A 17101-nucleotide genomic window follows, 5' to 3' on the forward strand; every position below is an offset into this window, starting at 1 on the left:
ATCCTCCGGTCACTGCAAAATGCGTGCGTAGAAAGTTGCGTAGAAAAGTTGCCTTCATTGCTAAATCTAAGTGGTCAGCTGCAGGTGGGTTTTACAACCGGCTTACAGAATATCTTCTGCCAAATCATAGATTATTTGACTATATTGGAGGACTCTTAGGGCTAGAAAAACATGTTGTGAAAGGATTTAGTTTATGGCAAAAATTAGTAAGGGTACGTTTTGTAACAGGAAAAGAGGCATTGTATACCATTGTATACTATTTGTTGGTATCCGTTTCCCGATATTTTTGCCGATTTACGGCATATATTTGCTAATTATGTCTCTTCTTTGTACAATTCACAGTATGGTCGCAAGCTTTTTTTTAAAACGCACGGAAATGGATGCGTGCGTGGATGTCATCTATGTAATTAGGTCAGCGTGGCCTAAACCGACAGTCGTTGGACTATGTGTTCCCTTGAGCATCTCGGCATTGTTGGAGGCAATGCTATAATTATATGTCCTCCAGCCTCTATTATGTGGGGAAAATGGGTAATTTCAGGCATCTTGAAAGTATTATTTTTTAACAGCGGCTAGATTTTCTGTATTTCACAAAGCTAATGTGCCGTTGACAGACACGGCAATCCGATGCCCTACTTACTTAATTAATTGATCAGAGACAAGAGAAATATGCTATGGTCGATCATGTCAATGTTGATGTTCAGTGGACTTGGGCGACGAGTTTGCTTTAAACGGCATCGAAATCTGCTATTCACCTGCATGAACCTTACTTGAACCACGTCCAAACGTCGAAGTCCGTTATTCAAACCAAGATTTGCAAGTGAAAGGTATTAGTGCCTTTTGAAGCAAGCGAAAGCGGCTATTCTTTGTTTAACCTTTGTGTGGACCTCTGTATTGGGTCGCTGCGATATCGATTTCGCATCATTGCCTTTGCAATGTAATTCATCGGACGAGGAGTGGTAAGAAGCCATTATCTCCCGTGCCCGTAATATACTTCTAATTTGTTCAATAACGTTGGCCCACTAGTGAACACGCCTTTCAACTGAAAGCACCTTTAGGCGTGACTAAACCTACTTGTTACCAATACCAAAAAATGGCAGTATGAGTCTGGTCACATTCATCGTCCGATCTCATCATAAGAACACAAACGAAGGTCATTTTTGGGATTGTGATACAAAACTATGTTTTCTTGTTACAGAAAAGGCTGTCTTAGATCCATCTTTGTGGTGTCAAATCCCTACGACATCGTACGATGGTTTACGACAAATGTGAGCGCAACGAAACGATTAAAAATCTTGTGCATTTACGAAAATAATAGTTGTTGGCAGGTATTGACCAACTTTATGACCTTGTTCTGCAGGTCAAATAGACCATTGTTGTGCTTGATTAGAGAAGTCATCCCGGTCACACCATACCCATCCAATTATTGCATTATTACAAAGAGACACGCTACTACGAAGAAGCTTCACGTCCGCGTCTTGAAGAGATGCAAAGTTTGAAGACGCCAAGAATAGCCTTTTGACGCTGCCCATATATACGACGTATAAAAATATGATGTTGCTGTGATAGCCATATTCATAAGATGATTCTATCTAAATATGTGGCAATGGGAATGCAAGTGTTGTAAGCGTTTACCGTTGGTCTGTCAGTATACGCATTATCAATACCATGCATCAGTAAGGATGCTTGGGAACAGGAAACTCGGCAAGAACATCCGGGATTAACTTTGACAGGAATATAGAAGAGGTATTAAAGACTATCTTAGGTCGATGTTGATCTTCCTTGAAGCGTCAATATGGATATGATCTTTATCACAATCACAACTCTTTGAAATAAAATTCTGCCGAAGCATGTGGTGAACAGACTGAATAATGAATAGGGTTATTACGATCGCAGTTGTGCCGATGACTGTTGCCTGATCCAACCGATTTATTTATATCCTCGCCATCTTCGAAAGTATACCAGATAGTCCCCTCTTCTGCTGAAGCTAGACTGTTCTCTCTTAAGAAATATAAAGGAGGTCGCATTGGATGAGTTCCTATGAGCTTATAAGAAAATGCCGAGAAGTGGTGAATACTCCTGAGAGTGGCTGACTTGAGGACGAATATTAACCTTGCATTTGCACCAGCGCTGTGGGATTGATTGTAATTTCATTAATGCTGCCAGGGGACTTCATCAGAGGCTTGGAAACGAACGGAGTTATTGATTATGGTTGAATTCATAAAGGGAGTCCGGTCCCTGCAGGAGGTAAGACCGGCAGCTGGCTTCATTCCCGGCAAGGAAGTACTCAGCTTGGTCCGCAGATACTGTGGAAACGTGGATTTCATACTGTTACAAATTCCTAGCACGATGTTGTCCTTGACGAGTAAGATCGACCTTTATGTCTCTATTCTGCAATTAAGTTCACTTATCTGAAGTGCTATGTGAAGGAAAAAAAAGAGCACCAAATATCAAATGACACTAGGGTACTAACTGATGCAACTTTGTTAAGTGTAGTAAATTAGATTGATTTTACTTGATGCATGAAATCACCATGGTACAGACCTTTGATGCAAATTAAACCTTATGTTTAACATCAGTGACGACTGTTTATAGATTGCAAAGCCCTTAATTACGACATTTTGACTTTGTCTCCAAAATACAACCCCATATGCATACATGGCGGCGTTTTTATAGGTTGAAATTGTTATATTTACCTATAGACTGTTTGACTTCCCCCTTGTATTAATAAGAAACTTTATTTGCAGTTTCATGCCCAAAGGCTAATTGCAAGCACTTGGTAGATGCAAAGGAGACATACATGTGACAATACACAGTGATTGACGATTCAAATACTAGAGTTGGCTATATTTAGGCAGGTTGGGGTTTCCTTTTATTTTGGAAGCAGAGGAAGACGAAAAAATTTTTTTTTTAAATTTGTGGGTTCTGCGATTTTTAGAGGAGAGTAGCTTTTTGTTTGTCTCCGAATTTCGAAATTTGGGGTAGGTCACGGTGACTCCTTTAAACAATGCATTTCGTGGTTAATGAACCATTGGAAATTGAGTGTGTTTCGTATTGCAGTCTATAGAATTAACTACCATAATATATGGTCTATCATTATGATTGTAAAGGATGGCGAATAAGCTAGTCAGTTATATACAGTAAAATTAATGTAGTAACAACAGAGATTTGAATGATTAGATATAAATTACCTTAGTATATGTATACATGTATATTTTTACAACGCCTTCATTCAACACCAGCTTAGAGTAGTGGTATGATCCAATATATGAATGAATGAATGAATAAATTAATGATTGAATGAACTTTATTGCTCAACAATCGTACATGGTACAATGTATGGCATTAAATCAACAATACTATAAGACTAATCTATCCTACAATTCTAAGTACAATATATCATCGAAACCAGTATATGGGTTACCATATAGTCATGTATGGGTAGTTCTGTCTCGCTTTTGGAATGATTTATGGAGAAATAGACATGTGTATATGGATATAGGAGTCGGATATGACAACAGTACATAGAAAATATCGCTTTGTGTACCAGATAGGGTGAAGTTTATCTTAGTAGTATTAGGCTGTAACAGCACATCTCTCTCTTTACTATAAGTTGCACAGTTCATCGCAAAATGAAATTCATACTCAATATTTTCATATGCACTAGCTTGGTCAAAGGTCTTCGTTAAATGAAGTCTGACCATGCCCAAAGCGCGCTGTTAGACAGTTGGCAGTTTTGAATAAGGCGAAAGGTTACGTTGAAATGACGCAGGTCATTTTTACATAGCCTTCCGCCTCATTCCAAGCCAACAGCGTTATGAATAATTGATGAAGGCGACCTCCCTCGCCCTTGACGCCAAGGAAACAAGGTAGGTTCGCAAATTGGTCTCTTCGTCATTGTCCTCGGTTTGCTATACGTCGATACAATGTACGTAGATTTCGTAGCAACGAAGGCAACTGCATACCATAAATATAAATATATAACACATGGGTATGAGATTGGCAGCAAATCTAATGTTTTCTTTAGTGTAGAATTATAGTTATGCCAAATGGTTAACCACAAAAAATGTCAAAGACGCTACTGCTCATATAATCTCTACTAAAACGGATTACATTTGTCAAAGCGATCGAAAGCGGTCTCTTGGACTTTCAGGATCTTCCCCCAACCGTTAGCCAACCATGGTTGGCGGTAGGTTGGGAGCAGTCGGACCAAATTTATGTGACGCACAACCTCGCCCCTGCTGACTTTCTCCCAACCGCAATCTAACAATTCTTCGACATTTTCCTAACACATTACATACCTCCTGTCCACTCCCGAATGTTTGAAACATTTTGAAACATTCGGCTGACGCAGCCGAACACACCGACCAACTGCAAGTCACATTCGGCACCCAACTATGGTTGAGGGAAGGTTGAGAGTGGTTGGGAGGCCATGGTCAGTTATATCTAAAAGGGGCTTATAGTCCCGGTTACACACAGTCGACCATGACTTCCCGATCATTCCCAGTTATAGCAAGTAAACTACGCCTATATGTTATGTCTTTCCGGCAAGCTAGCCCACTCGGTCGGGTAGCATACTTGTAGAAAAATCAATACTGATATATCTTCTTTCGACAGTCGGCAATTAAAGGCATTTATGTCCTGCCCATTGTAATATCCAGTTACCTGCATCACGGGCAATTGAGCATGGCTTCATCGCTGATGCTGAACATGACCGTGTGAAGATAGAGATCTTCGCAAAAGATGAACAGTCACAATCATCGGCAAGTTCAGTGTGTGGATCCGATTATACATGTACGAGGGGTGATCAATACGTGCTGGACCTCACCCACAAACAAGGTGAGAAACTCAAATTGTTGGGCATGGTTCTAAATCCAAGCCTTTTTATGAATGTCTACCAAAATTCAAATTATTATGATCTTAAAGGAAACCCAAGGGTCTGAAAAATCGGACTTTGAAAGTCAATTTATTTTGTTATTTCTATACATGATTAGTTCAAGCAACACTATCACAATGTATAGCAACGTCCATGATGCAAAAATATGACGTTGTGATGTGTAAAGTTTTGTAGGCTAACAAAACTAAGGGGATCATTGTACGGCATGATTTTGCAAGGTTTTGAAAAAAAAGTCCTGAAGTTATTAAACAATGTTAGTAAAAATCACTACCATAAAGATTTCAGCATTTTTTTCTATTTCCATTTATTTGCCCTAATATTGCTTTGGTTGCCTTCAACTTTGCAATCGACACCAAATACGGGTAGGTGAAGGACATGAACATGGACCGTTGAGCTGCAACCTGAGGTGTGCGGACTAACTCGCTCTGCTGAAAACCAGATACCCACTTCTTTCTAGTGAAAATTCGAAGGGTATCCTCATCCAACATTTGGCAACGTCTTCGTATCATAATGGTTCATTGTATCATAAGGATCTCAACCCAAACAGCTCTGATCACAGTTAACCCTTGTTTTTCTCTCGCCACTTACCTAATGATTTTGAAAAGGACGTCGACTGGAAAGTAATAACCACGATGATTTGGAATTTTGTGTATACATGTACGATACAATACTTCACACTATATGATTATCTACCTCATTTTTTGGTTGATGCCCTGAACTTATTGATCACCCCTGGTAATCATAAGAGTTCACGGCATCTTCTTGCTGAAAAGATGTAGCCAAGCCCAAGCATTCAGAAACTAAAGTGGGTCTAAAAAAAGGCTATATGTGATGAAGAACGCCGTTAAACTGGAGGAACTGCCATTTTGCAATGCGGTACTGGACAATATGAAAACGGAAGCGCATTACATACGATGGATCATTCGGTATCCCAATAGAACTAGGACATTGCAAGCTGAAAATCAGCGCAATACCAGGTGCAATGGGCTAAAATACCAATATTTTACGAGGGAACGTTCTAAAGGTAGTGGATTGCCGAAGAATGAGCACCACTAAAACGACTGCTCTTACTATTTGTAAGGTCGCCGTTCAACTAAACAGCGATCGCACTGTGAGCTAAACTGGATTCATGTAAGCCTTGACTTCATAACTGGAATATAAAGAGGAAAATGTAATGATATGATTGAAAAAGACAACAAATCATAGAAGGCGTAGAAAGTTTCGATTTTATCTATGAAGGTCGTCAAACGCTCTGTCAAATTACTCAGTCGCAGCGCAGCTAGTTGAATCGTGGTTATAAGTGCAGAAAAGTGGCTAGAATGTTTTTTGCAAGGACGATTGATTTGAAACTGTTCAAGTGTAGAATAGCCTCTCCGGAGTCAAGTTGTCTATATTGAAACACAGGAGGAAAGACATGAACACAGCGGGAGAAGCATGAATTATTCACAAACTACACTGCTTCACTATCCAACAAAAACGCTCTATAGCAAGAAGAATATATTGTGCATCCAATTCCTAGTTTAATCTTCGATAGTATATTTTCATATTCTTGTTTCTCTATAGGTGTCTATTTCATTAGCAACAACATAATAGCCCCCTACTGGCACATAGCGAATGATGTATAGTAAGTATAGAATTTTGAAAAAAAATCTGTTTTTCACATCCAGTTTTGGGATTATTTTGAAAATGATGTATTCGAAGTTCAATAAATGCTGTTTGATTGATATGATTCAATAGTATCTGAACTCCCCCCTTGAGCAATGCATATTCGACCTTTTCAAACGGTATCTGTTTTCGTCTCTATCTGTATTTGTATAGTCAGTATAGCCACCCATTTGGCGTACAACACCAGCTTCGCAGGCACGCGGCGCGGAAGCGACTGGTTATATCACACTGAACGACCTGTCACACCTACATTTTTGCACAACTAGCTGCAAGCGTTATTTTAAGCTATCCAGCGCAGATGGCCCTACTCTACTTGGTGATAGCGAATGCAACTCTACGATGGTTGAAGGAAAATACGAATTATGTATTAAGTTCTAGGAAATACGTATGAATGGATAATACAGTTTCAAAGCAAAATGCATATTCAGACGCGTAATAGGCATTCACAGTTCATAACACTAAGGGCATATCCATACTACTTTCGTACTAGCATTTAGCTTTCACGCTGACGAAGTCACATCGCCATATGGCTTTGATAAGGCCAAGGTCTTTCGACTAAGACACCAAGGGTTGGCATTCTCAATTGGTCTTCCCTTAATGGATGAGGTCAATACAGTGGGGAATATGAAATCCATTGCCTTGCATGTCTTTCAAAAAGGACTGCGTTGCTCTCTTTTCCTGCAAAAAGTGAGTCTTAACTTTTTATTACAATTTTGAAACATGCTTGACCTAATTTATTTGGGACTAGTTTGTGCTGTGGTGATGTAATTTTAATATTTTCATTTTTTTCATATTTTACGCGCTTAAAGATCCATATACTGTTGTAAGTCTCATTTTGTTATTCAAATGAATCAAGATTCCGAACTTCCTTCCATTTTGGCCCCTTTGGGCATGACATTAACTAGTGAAAAGCTAGGATACAGTGTATACGTGCATTCTTTAAATATCCGCCCAATCAAGTGCAACGAAACGCCCTGTACTGTATGCCCGATGTCTATGTAATTATGGGGATCAAATGCCGTTAAAGAGCCAGGGTGTCTTTTATTTTGCACTATTGTGATTTAAAGATTTCCGTACGGGTGTACACATGCTATGGGTAAGGGTATGTATGATAAGAAGTGTGGATATCCTTGGGAAATGTTAGTGCTGCTACTATCTTGACAACTTTAAGTACCTTGACATTTGCTTGTGAAGTGCCGACGGAAGTAATTCTTTTAGATTTGAGTGCAAGCGATCCGATATCTTTCCATCGGGAGCTATCGAGCTTTGGCAGTGGCAGAATATGGAAGTACTCTACCTTACCACAAGAGGTTGCGATCACGCTGCGACCACTGCACGATTTGACGGATCGTTTAGCGAATTTGATTTACATTTTGTTTGTTTTGTTGTCTTTTATGTCATGCTTTTACACTTTGCACCATATTATGAAATCATGATAAAGGGTTACACAAATTCAATTTTGGTTGTTGTACGGTCGCAGCGCTATTTAATCGCGAATTTTAAGGGGGGGCTAACGAACGCATTTATTGCTTAGTTGTTTTGTTGTGGCTTAAACAATACTTTTAGCGCTTGCATCATATTCCAGTGATAATTCAAGGGTCAAAAAAATCTAATTTTAGTCACTGGGCGGTTACTTAGCGGTCGCCATCTAGTGAAAAACACACTTTCCTAGCATACGATTGGATAGAACTGTATCATTTCTCTTCAGTTGCTTTATTGATGCACGATTGACACCATTCCCACAGGAAATACAGTGAACTTGACATTGAGACAGCGACATCACAAGAATGGATGGTTATTGCGGTAAACATACGCATATGGAACGAGAACCTATTCGCTTTAACCTCTATGATATCGATCTTCATCTCGCTATTGACGACTTTACTGACGAGATATTTAATCAAACAACGTTCTGCTAACATTGGCATTTGTCAACTGCCACAATGTACTTTTTAACTAACTAACAAGAAAAAATCATAAACTTGAACATAAAATACCATACACGCAAATTGAAGAACATAAAAGATTAAGGACATAACATGACATAAATTGATACAGTACTTTAAGCATGTTGCATGAAATATCGTTCAAGGTATGCTTCATATTTCATTTCATTTTATTTGTTTCACCAGGATATACTCGTCGCCTGTTGGCATTTTTCAAAAATTCTGACATATGATAACATAGAAAACATAATTTGATATGATAATAACAACAAAGGTCAACTAAAATAAACATGTTGATAAATCAATCATAAATACATGGATAGTAGTACAGATAAATCAACATAACTCAAAATACACCAACATGAACAAAGGGTAGCATATGTATATATACAACAAATGTAGTCGTTAATCTCATTTAATAGTTTCTGCTAATTGCTCTTTAATTCCACGTACCTCGTTAGAGTCCCACTGTGATCGTTAGCGTTAAAAGGTAAATCTGTATATTGTATAAGATAAGATAATAATCTACTGTGTACCGCGGCACAGCCTGAGTAGGAAACGTGTCTCGGCATATGGCTCTTCAAATATTCAAGATTTATGTTTTGTCGTGATGACATTAATCTGACGTATATTTTGCTTCTACTAAAATGTCTCATAAATGTGTTTTAGGTTTTCTGTTTGTATCGTATTGTTTTGGGTGGGTGTGTTCAATTGTCATTGTAATTCAAACGAACTGGACGTTACTACATATAGTCTGAGTATAGACATTGACAAAAGGTCAATTAGTTGCTTTCTGAGTGGAACGCCTTTCACATGCATGACAGAGGGATGCCCCTTCCCGGTTATTCTTGTTAGATACAGCTCTTCTTTATATTTTCTTCCATCGGGCCATAGTATGTAGTATATGATTATACCGGGAACAATTATATAATACACAAGTAAAATACAATGCAGGGTACGTAAGAGAACCTTTGGATATATGACCAAAACTATTACAAAAAGCACTCTACCTAATGTGGGATCGTTAGCTATTTTGTTTTTAATCTAGATTTTTGTGAAGTTATGGTTGTTAATCATTAACTATATATGTGAATCGTTAACCTCCTTTTGTCCCTTCATATCTATCGTCATGAGGGTTGTGGAGCCTATAGCACTTTCTGGCGCCTTTACAAAAGCAATTGGCTCTTCTTGATTTTATATCGAAATTGGTTTCCAGTGCTATACGTTTGTCTATGTGTTAATGGGTAATAATTCCAACCTTTTCACCGACGGCATGTCTAGAATTCTTTACGATTTAGAAGCCATTCTCTCCAATAAACTCATCGTATCACCTTCAATTCAATTTTATAACTGATTGCGACGACTTAGCTGCTGTAAATTCACCTTATGAAACTTTAACATCTACGGTCTCCATCTCTCTTGGGTCAAGAAAACAATCAGGCTAATGGTTTCAACTAATGGAACCATGATTCAAACATGCTCCACTTCTGATATACCCAAAACAACAAGGCTATCTCTATCAGGGTACTAATTACAAAATGATTATGCGAGAGAACATGGTTGTAATAACCTGTGCATTCGAAAAGTGAGCTTGTCAATTAACGGAGGCTTACTATACCTCTTTAATGCTTTGCGGAAAATTAGGATGCACGTATAACTAAGCCCCGTGGATTTATGATTTGAAACCCAGTCAAAGAGTCACGTTTAGGGTGTGCATATTATCCGACGTGTCAAAAAAAGAACAGTCGGATTGCCAGTGAGAGACAAAATATGTACCGACTATAATAGCCGGTCACTATCATGACATAGCTATAATAATTCCTAATCACTCTCTCTATTCTGACATCTGGCTAGATGCGGTTTGTTGCATGCTTGGCTACACACCGATACGTACGCGTGACTATCATACTTTTTTTATCTAATCTAATCCAGCGATATGACTGCGTTAGAATTATAGTGCATTTCTAAGGCACTGGAAAGGTTTGGGCTCGCTTGTTTTGTGATGTCAAGTTGTTGACTGTGTTCCACCCAACTCTCCGATGGACATTTCCGAACTAAACAAAACTATGCATGTATATTTTTAGTTCTCAAATTATGTTACTCAATTTCACTTTCTCACAGGAAGCTCTGGATATAGTGTTTATCGTAATACATTGTATCTTTTCATATTTAAATTTTAAAAGACACGATGCAAACAAGATAAATGTATTACAGATTGTTTTCTACAAGAATATGTAGAAAAGTAGAATTAGATAGTAGGTAGAATGCCAAGAATTATTTAGTTTTTCTATTTTTGTAGATTGTAGTAGAGTCACTACTTTTTGATGCGTCAATAAATATTTTAAATCCGTGGGTAAGGTTTTTTCTCGCTATTTCTACCTAGATGGTTTTCATTCCTATGCATATTCAAAAACTCAACAGACCAACCTACAAGTTTCTATACAAAAGCAACCATTTCATCCATGTGGTTAGAATATACTTCTAAAGATCTGACCTCATTACATCGACGAGTTACGGGGATTAAAATGTGTACTTGAGTCCCTCTGAAACGCCAAGACTCATGCGTCGTTGCATCCTTATCACACACCTTGACCTCTGCCTTGTCCAATTATGAAAAGAACGTGAATGAGGTCGTATACACCATCTATAAGAAGAAGACTGCTGTATACATCCCAGCGTCTTCAACAATCACTTGGGGGTGAACCGACCTGGAAGATTTAACTACCCGCGTATGAAGACACTGATGGTAGAGACTTAAAGAAAATCCCTTTTACCCTTTTCCTTCCACCAAAAAAGCCTCACGGATTCCCCTCACGTAACCAAAGTCTGGTTCATCAGGTCCCACCATTAGGGAGATTGGGACTCCACTGCCGTAAGAGTTTAGCACATAACCATATGGTAAATGGAAACATTCGCCACCAGTATCGAAGACAAAGAGTAGAACCCTGTAAAAGACACTCATCGCAAAATGAAATTGCACACTGTCTGTGTAAGCCAACGCCTGATAAATGAGTGTGCCTTTATTGCCATGCCATGCACATCCGTAGCAAAGTTATAGCTAGGGTCCTGATTGCGATGATTTGGCGTAATCGCGTTTGCCTTAGAATTTGAATGTTAGACCATAACCACGAGGTATGCCCAGAGCAAATTATCTCTTTTGCGGCTTTTGGAGCCCGGGGACCAGGGTAGGATTAACAAATCGTCTGTACTGCCGGGCACTGGGATATTCGAACCTACACATCCGTTTGAACGTGGAAGTTTTGGTAACAAAAAAGGGTCGTAATTATCCGGGGCTCACTCAGCGTTTGTACTCAGGAAAGTCCATTAAGAGAACGGAGCGGATCTAATAGCGCAATTATGTTTTGGCAATGTCCAGATTGTAGGTTCCTAGGGGAGACGAAGTGAGGACCCCAACTGGGAGTACTATGATGTCAGTAAAACAAAATTCCAAACGTTAGCAAAATGGCGCTCGGTACATCACCTTATGACGAATATTTCACAGCTCTAATACATTCATTATTCAGTTCGCATATGGTGTTTCACGTAATCCATAATTGTTGGTAATTATATGATAAACTAGTAATTAAACTGGATTCCAGCGAAAATGAGAAACTATCACTAGAGTATTACGTGCTCTATGCTTAGCTGAGCAGAGCTCGCCCCACTCGATACATTCATAACGCAATTTGAAGCCTTCGCCTGTAACGCTAATTATCCTCCCATTATTCATTATCAATAGATTTCTCCCGCAAGAGCGAGCGAAATACATCACACCAGATCCCACTTTTAGCATCATTGTTTATTCATCGCCGACTGTGAAGTGCTCTGTCATAATGGAAAAGAGAAGAACAGGTCTTGTTTCAGCCAACGGTACTAATAACTTGCATTCCGTCCATGTAGTTCGATAGAATCATTATCGGAGCACAGGCTCTGTGGTAGTTATGGGTTACTGGTGCCATGGCAGAGCAGAACCGCATCTGTTCACAGGAGCAATATATACAGATAACTATCAGTTAAAAGGGGATGGGTAGAAGTACACGATCTTAAGAAGCAGCTTAGGATGGTAATGGGATACAAATGAGTTTGAGTTTTATCATAACGCTACAGAATTATGATGATTGCCAAAGCGTTCCGTATTCACTATCAATTTGAGCACTGACGAGATGTCGCTTCATCGAGAGTTGAAAGCCCCATTTCTACCAGACGGCGATCGCTGAGCAAGCGTGCAACGTTCAAAATGCATTTTGTGTAACAATAGACACAACACAACACAAAACACACAAATCGTAAAACAAAATCCGTTCTTTATTCATGAAATTCGTTAAACGATATGTCAAATCTCTTTTTGCTCAGCGGTCGCAGTCGCGGTCTCTAGTGAAAAATGAGTTATTATAGAATGTATAACTGCATATTTAACAGTTTGCATTTTCCGACTGGGAGCGTTATCTCCTTTTTTACTAGACATAGCACTTGACTTTCACGGATGGTAGGCCACACCAGTAATGATCGCGCAGGTCTCTTGTTGACAGTTTTACCACCACATATTTTGCGGCATGACTCATATTATATTTGGTTCGTTGTGACAATCTCACGGAGTAGATTTCGCCAGCACATAGATATATTTCAATTCACCGTTCACTTCGACACCGCCACTGGATTAATGGAATACTTACTGTATTTCCATAGGTTTTTAACTGTGATAACGGTGTCACAATCTACCGGGGAATGACTTTCAAATATTTCATTTTGTTAACATTTTTCTGTCATATCAGCCATCTAGGCAAGATGAGTAGCAGTAGTTAAGTGCCTCGTTCACAAAAAATGAACCCCTGCACTTTACTCTTAATGCTAAAACCATTTATCTTTATTTCACAAAGAACACCGCGTGATCTTCTCCCTTTGACAGTAGGCATCATGGGCGTCATTACTGGCTGAATATATATGCCACCGACAACAGCTATTATGGTATCGATGTTCCTTAGGTGATTATGTTATCCTGCCAGTCAAGAGCTGTCCTGTATGTCCTGTAACATATGGCCGCAGACGACAGGAGAGGGGAAGAAATGTTAATGTACTTGAATCCGCTTCGCAGCCCGCTGTCATCAATAGCTGCCGCGTGGGCGGGACAAACCAATCTTGCTGAACCCACCGGTGCATCAGTCGATTGGAAGAGACACCGAGAAGCCTTAGGTTATGTTTACTAAAGGATATGCGGGGCGTCGGTAGATTCGGCTGGTGCTGTGAGAAGTCGTTATCTGGTGGTGGGTGCAGCCGGATTGGAAGCTGCCGCGGCACACTACTTGCGTGAGGAGGAGGAGGAGGAGGCATAAGGAAGGATCCGTTAAGAAGAAATGGTTCCCCTGCGTCTTAAAGATGGGAAGACAACGAAGATCATCAGGAAAGGTCTGTTGTTAAATCGATTAACTCTGATTAGTGCACGATGGGAAAGTCCTCATCTGTACATTGGCATGGAATAGGCACGCCCCGTAGATTGCTTCATTTAGAAATTCGGTACCGCAAACAAAATCATAGCGTTACATATACATGAAGGCTCTACCTTATACACAACAAAGAGGTATGAATCTCCACCTCGATTCTTTTTGTAGTTCGTATTCATTTGAAAACCCCGGTGGATGCGTTCCCCTTCCAGTAACAGTTACAGTACCACGTGGGTCTGACTTTAAGGTACTTCACTATATCTAGATGAGTGCAAAGTATTTTTATTTGCTTGCAATTTTTTGAATGCGTCGCTATTGCTTTTCTCGGGTCAATCTGCGGATGAAATATCACCTTACTTACTTGAAGGCTATAAACGCCTTGAACTATCTGATCACAGGAATGGAGTCATTTTTTATCATTCATCCGATAGTGCAGTTATAAAAGATATCGAACTTCACAGGGAATTTTTATTTCTTCTCGTATTCCCAGCAAATTTAATTCAAACAAATCTGCAACTGAATAGTTTTGCGTGTAGATGTAAATGTAGTGAGTTTGTTCTGTAAAACGTGTGAGGTATCACTTGACCTTGTTTTACTTACTCTTCTGGTGGTGTACACGTAGTTGTTCACATTGTAGTGCCAAGTAGCACATAGGTCAGCAAATTTTCTTGCTGTTTCTGTAGCAGGGTATATTTTTACAAGGAAGGGTGGCTAGCCCTCCCCCTTTGACGTGCTCGCGGCAACGCTCAAACACCGGACCCCCATTTTACATCCCTTCCGAAAGACGGATACATCCCCAACCGGGGTGCCCTTCCAAGGATTGAACAGGGGTCTCAAAGTTGCTAGTACCAAATGATTTGAACCAGGAGCTGAACTGTGAGGCTACTAGTAGTTTGAACTACAGAGGCATCGCTATGCGTGGACACTGCCTAGGATGTTAACCTACCAGGTGATCGGGAGACTTTGCTAATCTTTCCAAGAATCACCCCTGAACGATTCTATTTATTGGGCGTGTAGCAAATGTGATGCTTCATTTAACGGTATTTCAGACTGTGTAATGACATAAAGACGCATATTAGGGACTCAGTTTGGTCAGCGGGAACGCAACCCCCTTTTTGTTATAAATCCCTCAGTACAAAGTAGGTCAATCGATGGTAGTCACGTGTTTTTTCACTTTAACCATCAATGATATACCATGACAGTTCCACGAGAAGAGTCTTTACTAGCCGAGTGACCTTCGTTGCAAAAGAAAAATTGTGCTGTCAAGTACCAGTGAGTTATCAACCCAGAATTTAGGTGTTAAAAAGAATTACTTTTCCCTAGAACTATTGTAGAGTGGATCTCGTTGCCACCTAATATAGTAGAGATATGCTCATTAGATAGCTTTAAACAACGCCTGTAGCTAGATGTGCAAAGGTTAGGTGTGACAAGTCGTTCAGTGTTATATAAGCAGCTGCTGCCACGTGCCAGCGAAGTGTGTTACGCTGAAGGGCGGTTATACCGGCTATGCAGGTACAAATACGGATAATGTAAAACAAAATCAATCGACAAACCCAGATACCACTTTCAACTAAGAGATGAAAACTAGGACCTTCTTGTTTCGTCGACATATGTTGGTTTTATCGTATATTTTATGCGTTTCTACACTCTTGTCGTTTTTCTAGGATACACAATGTAATATGTCCTTGTCAAATTCCAGTAGATATGTGCAATTTCTAAAGATTGTTAATCGTTTCGTGATGTTCGCGGTGGCTTAGTGTTCACGGTTTCAGAGGAGACCTCTTCACTGCAAACTTAAAACCACTGCGAAAGTTCTGTTATGTCGTCTACTAACATACCCATTTTGTTCCTACCTCGAACTTAAAACCACCGGGAACACTGTATTTTGCATCTACCTCGAAATCAACCCCCCACGAACATTCCCCTTACAAATATTTTCTACAGGTTCTAAAGAGTAGCATCAACACTTAAGCTTAAGGGCCTCATTTAGTCTGCGAGAAGTCATCGTATATCCTTAATGTCAGGTCTAAAGCATTTTATGTCTTAAAACATCAAACAGTGCATGTCGTATTTCCTTGCTACCATTGACTCGTGCAATTGTCAATTCACTTCTTGTAAAATACCCAAGTGAATATAAAGTACTATTGTCTGCATTCACGCTTTATGCGTTGTAATCTTAGCTCGTTGATCGAATTCACGATGAAAAAAATGCATTTTACGTTTATCAACTTGGAGATTGAACATGATTATGGACCAATCAAGCTGCATAATTATACGGACGTATCTAATATATGTATGAGCTTTATTGCTCGATAATCGTCCATAATACAATGTATGACTTTCAAAATACAATGCAAAAGGCTTATCTATCCTACCATTAGAACTACAAAATATCATCGACAACAGTATTCGAGTTACAATAAAGTCATGTGTGGATGTTTGGAATCGCTTTTGGAATACAGTGCAAAGAAATTGATATATGTAGCATAGTATAGACATATATCGTAGTTGGGCATGACAAGAGAACACGGAAAATATCGGTTTTTGTACTAGATAGGGTGAAGTTTGTTTTACTGGTTATATGTAACAACGCCCCGCTCTCTTTTCTGTAAGTAGGACAAAGACATCACAAAATTGATTCATCTTTGACATTTCCATGACACGTGAAACACAGAGAGAAGTACAGTATATAATCGGTTGAAATATACGTGCCCGAATATCATCAACCAGAGGTATGTCTTTTCGCTTCCTCATAATTTGCGTTGGGATTTGAGGGTGTGCAATCATTCATTCAATTTAACGAGTCTTTACCCGTTGTCGCGTATTCAAATGGGAGAGAAATCCGAGACAACGCTACCTGTGCCTCCTCATACATAATGCCAACTCATGAATTCCGCATACAAGAGAACAATATACCCATTTCCAGCGACTTGTCTCCCTGTGAAAGCAGGCTCTTATTACACACCCGACTGAAATGCAGATTTAATAGGCTTGTATAGAAAAGGGATTGTCTTCATCCGTAAGAGGCAGATTACAGCTTAACATACCAGCAGTGGCAATCAGCACCTGTTTATCTGCGTGTCTCCAGATGCACCTGAAGAGTCAGGCACAGGAAACTGCGAAGATATAGACTTAGCTTGAAATAAGACAGTTATTCA

General features: G+C 39.5%; 1 protein-coding gene across 2 annotated transcripts in view; it reads left to right on the top strand.

The window, feature by feature from the left end:
* LOC136432209 (fibrinogen-like protein 1) overlaps nucleotides 1–17101 on the top strand; it is a 60507-nt gene that overhangs the window by 6019 nt on the left and 37387 nt on the right. The window contains exon 1 of one of the 2 annotated variants that reach the window (XM_066423253.1): nucleotides 13457–13908. The exons of the other annotated variant lie outside the window; for it this stretch is intronic. The gene's annotated coding sequence lies outside the window, so the exon portion shown is untranslated. Of the gene's footprint in view, nucleotides 1–13456; nucleotides 13909–17101 lie in introns of those variants that run through there. 2 annotated transcript variants of the gene reach the window in all.

Source organism: Branchiostoma lanceolatum, chromosome 4 (assembly GCF_035083965.1).
Source record: "Branchiostoma lanceolatum isolate klBraLanc5 chromosome 4, klBraLanc5.hap2, whole genome shotgun sequence".
Classification (NCBI taxonomy): Eukaryota; Metazoa; Chordata; class Leptocardii; order Amphioxiformes; family Branchiostomatidae; genus Branchiostoma; species Branchiostoma lanceolatum.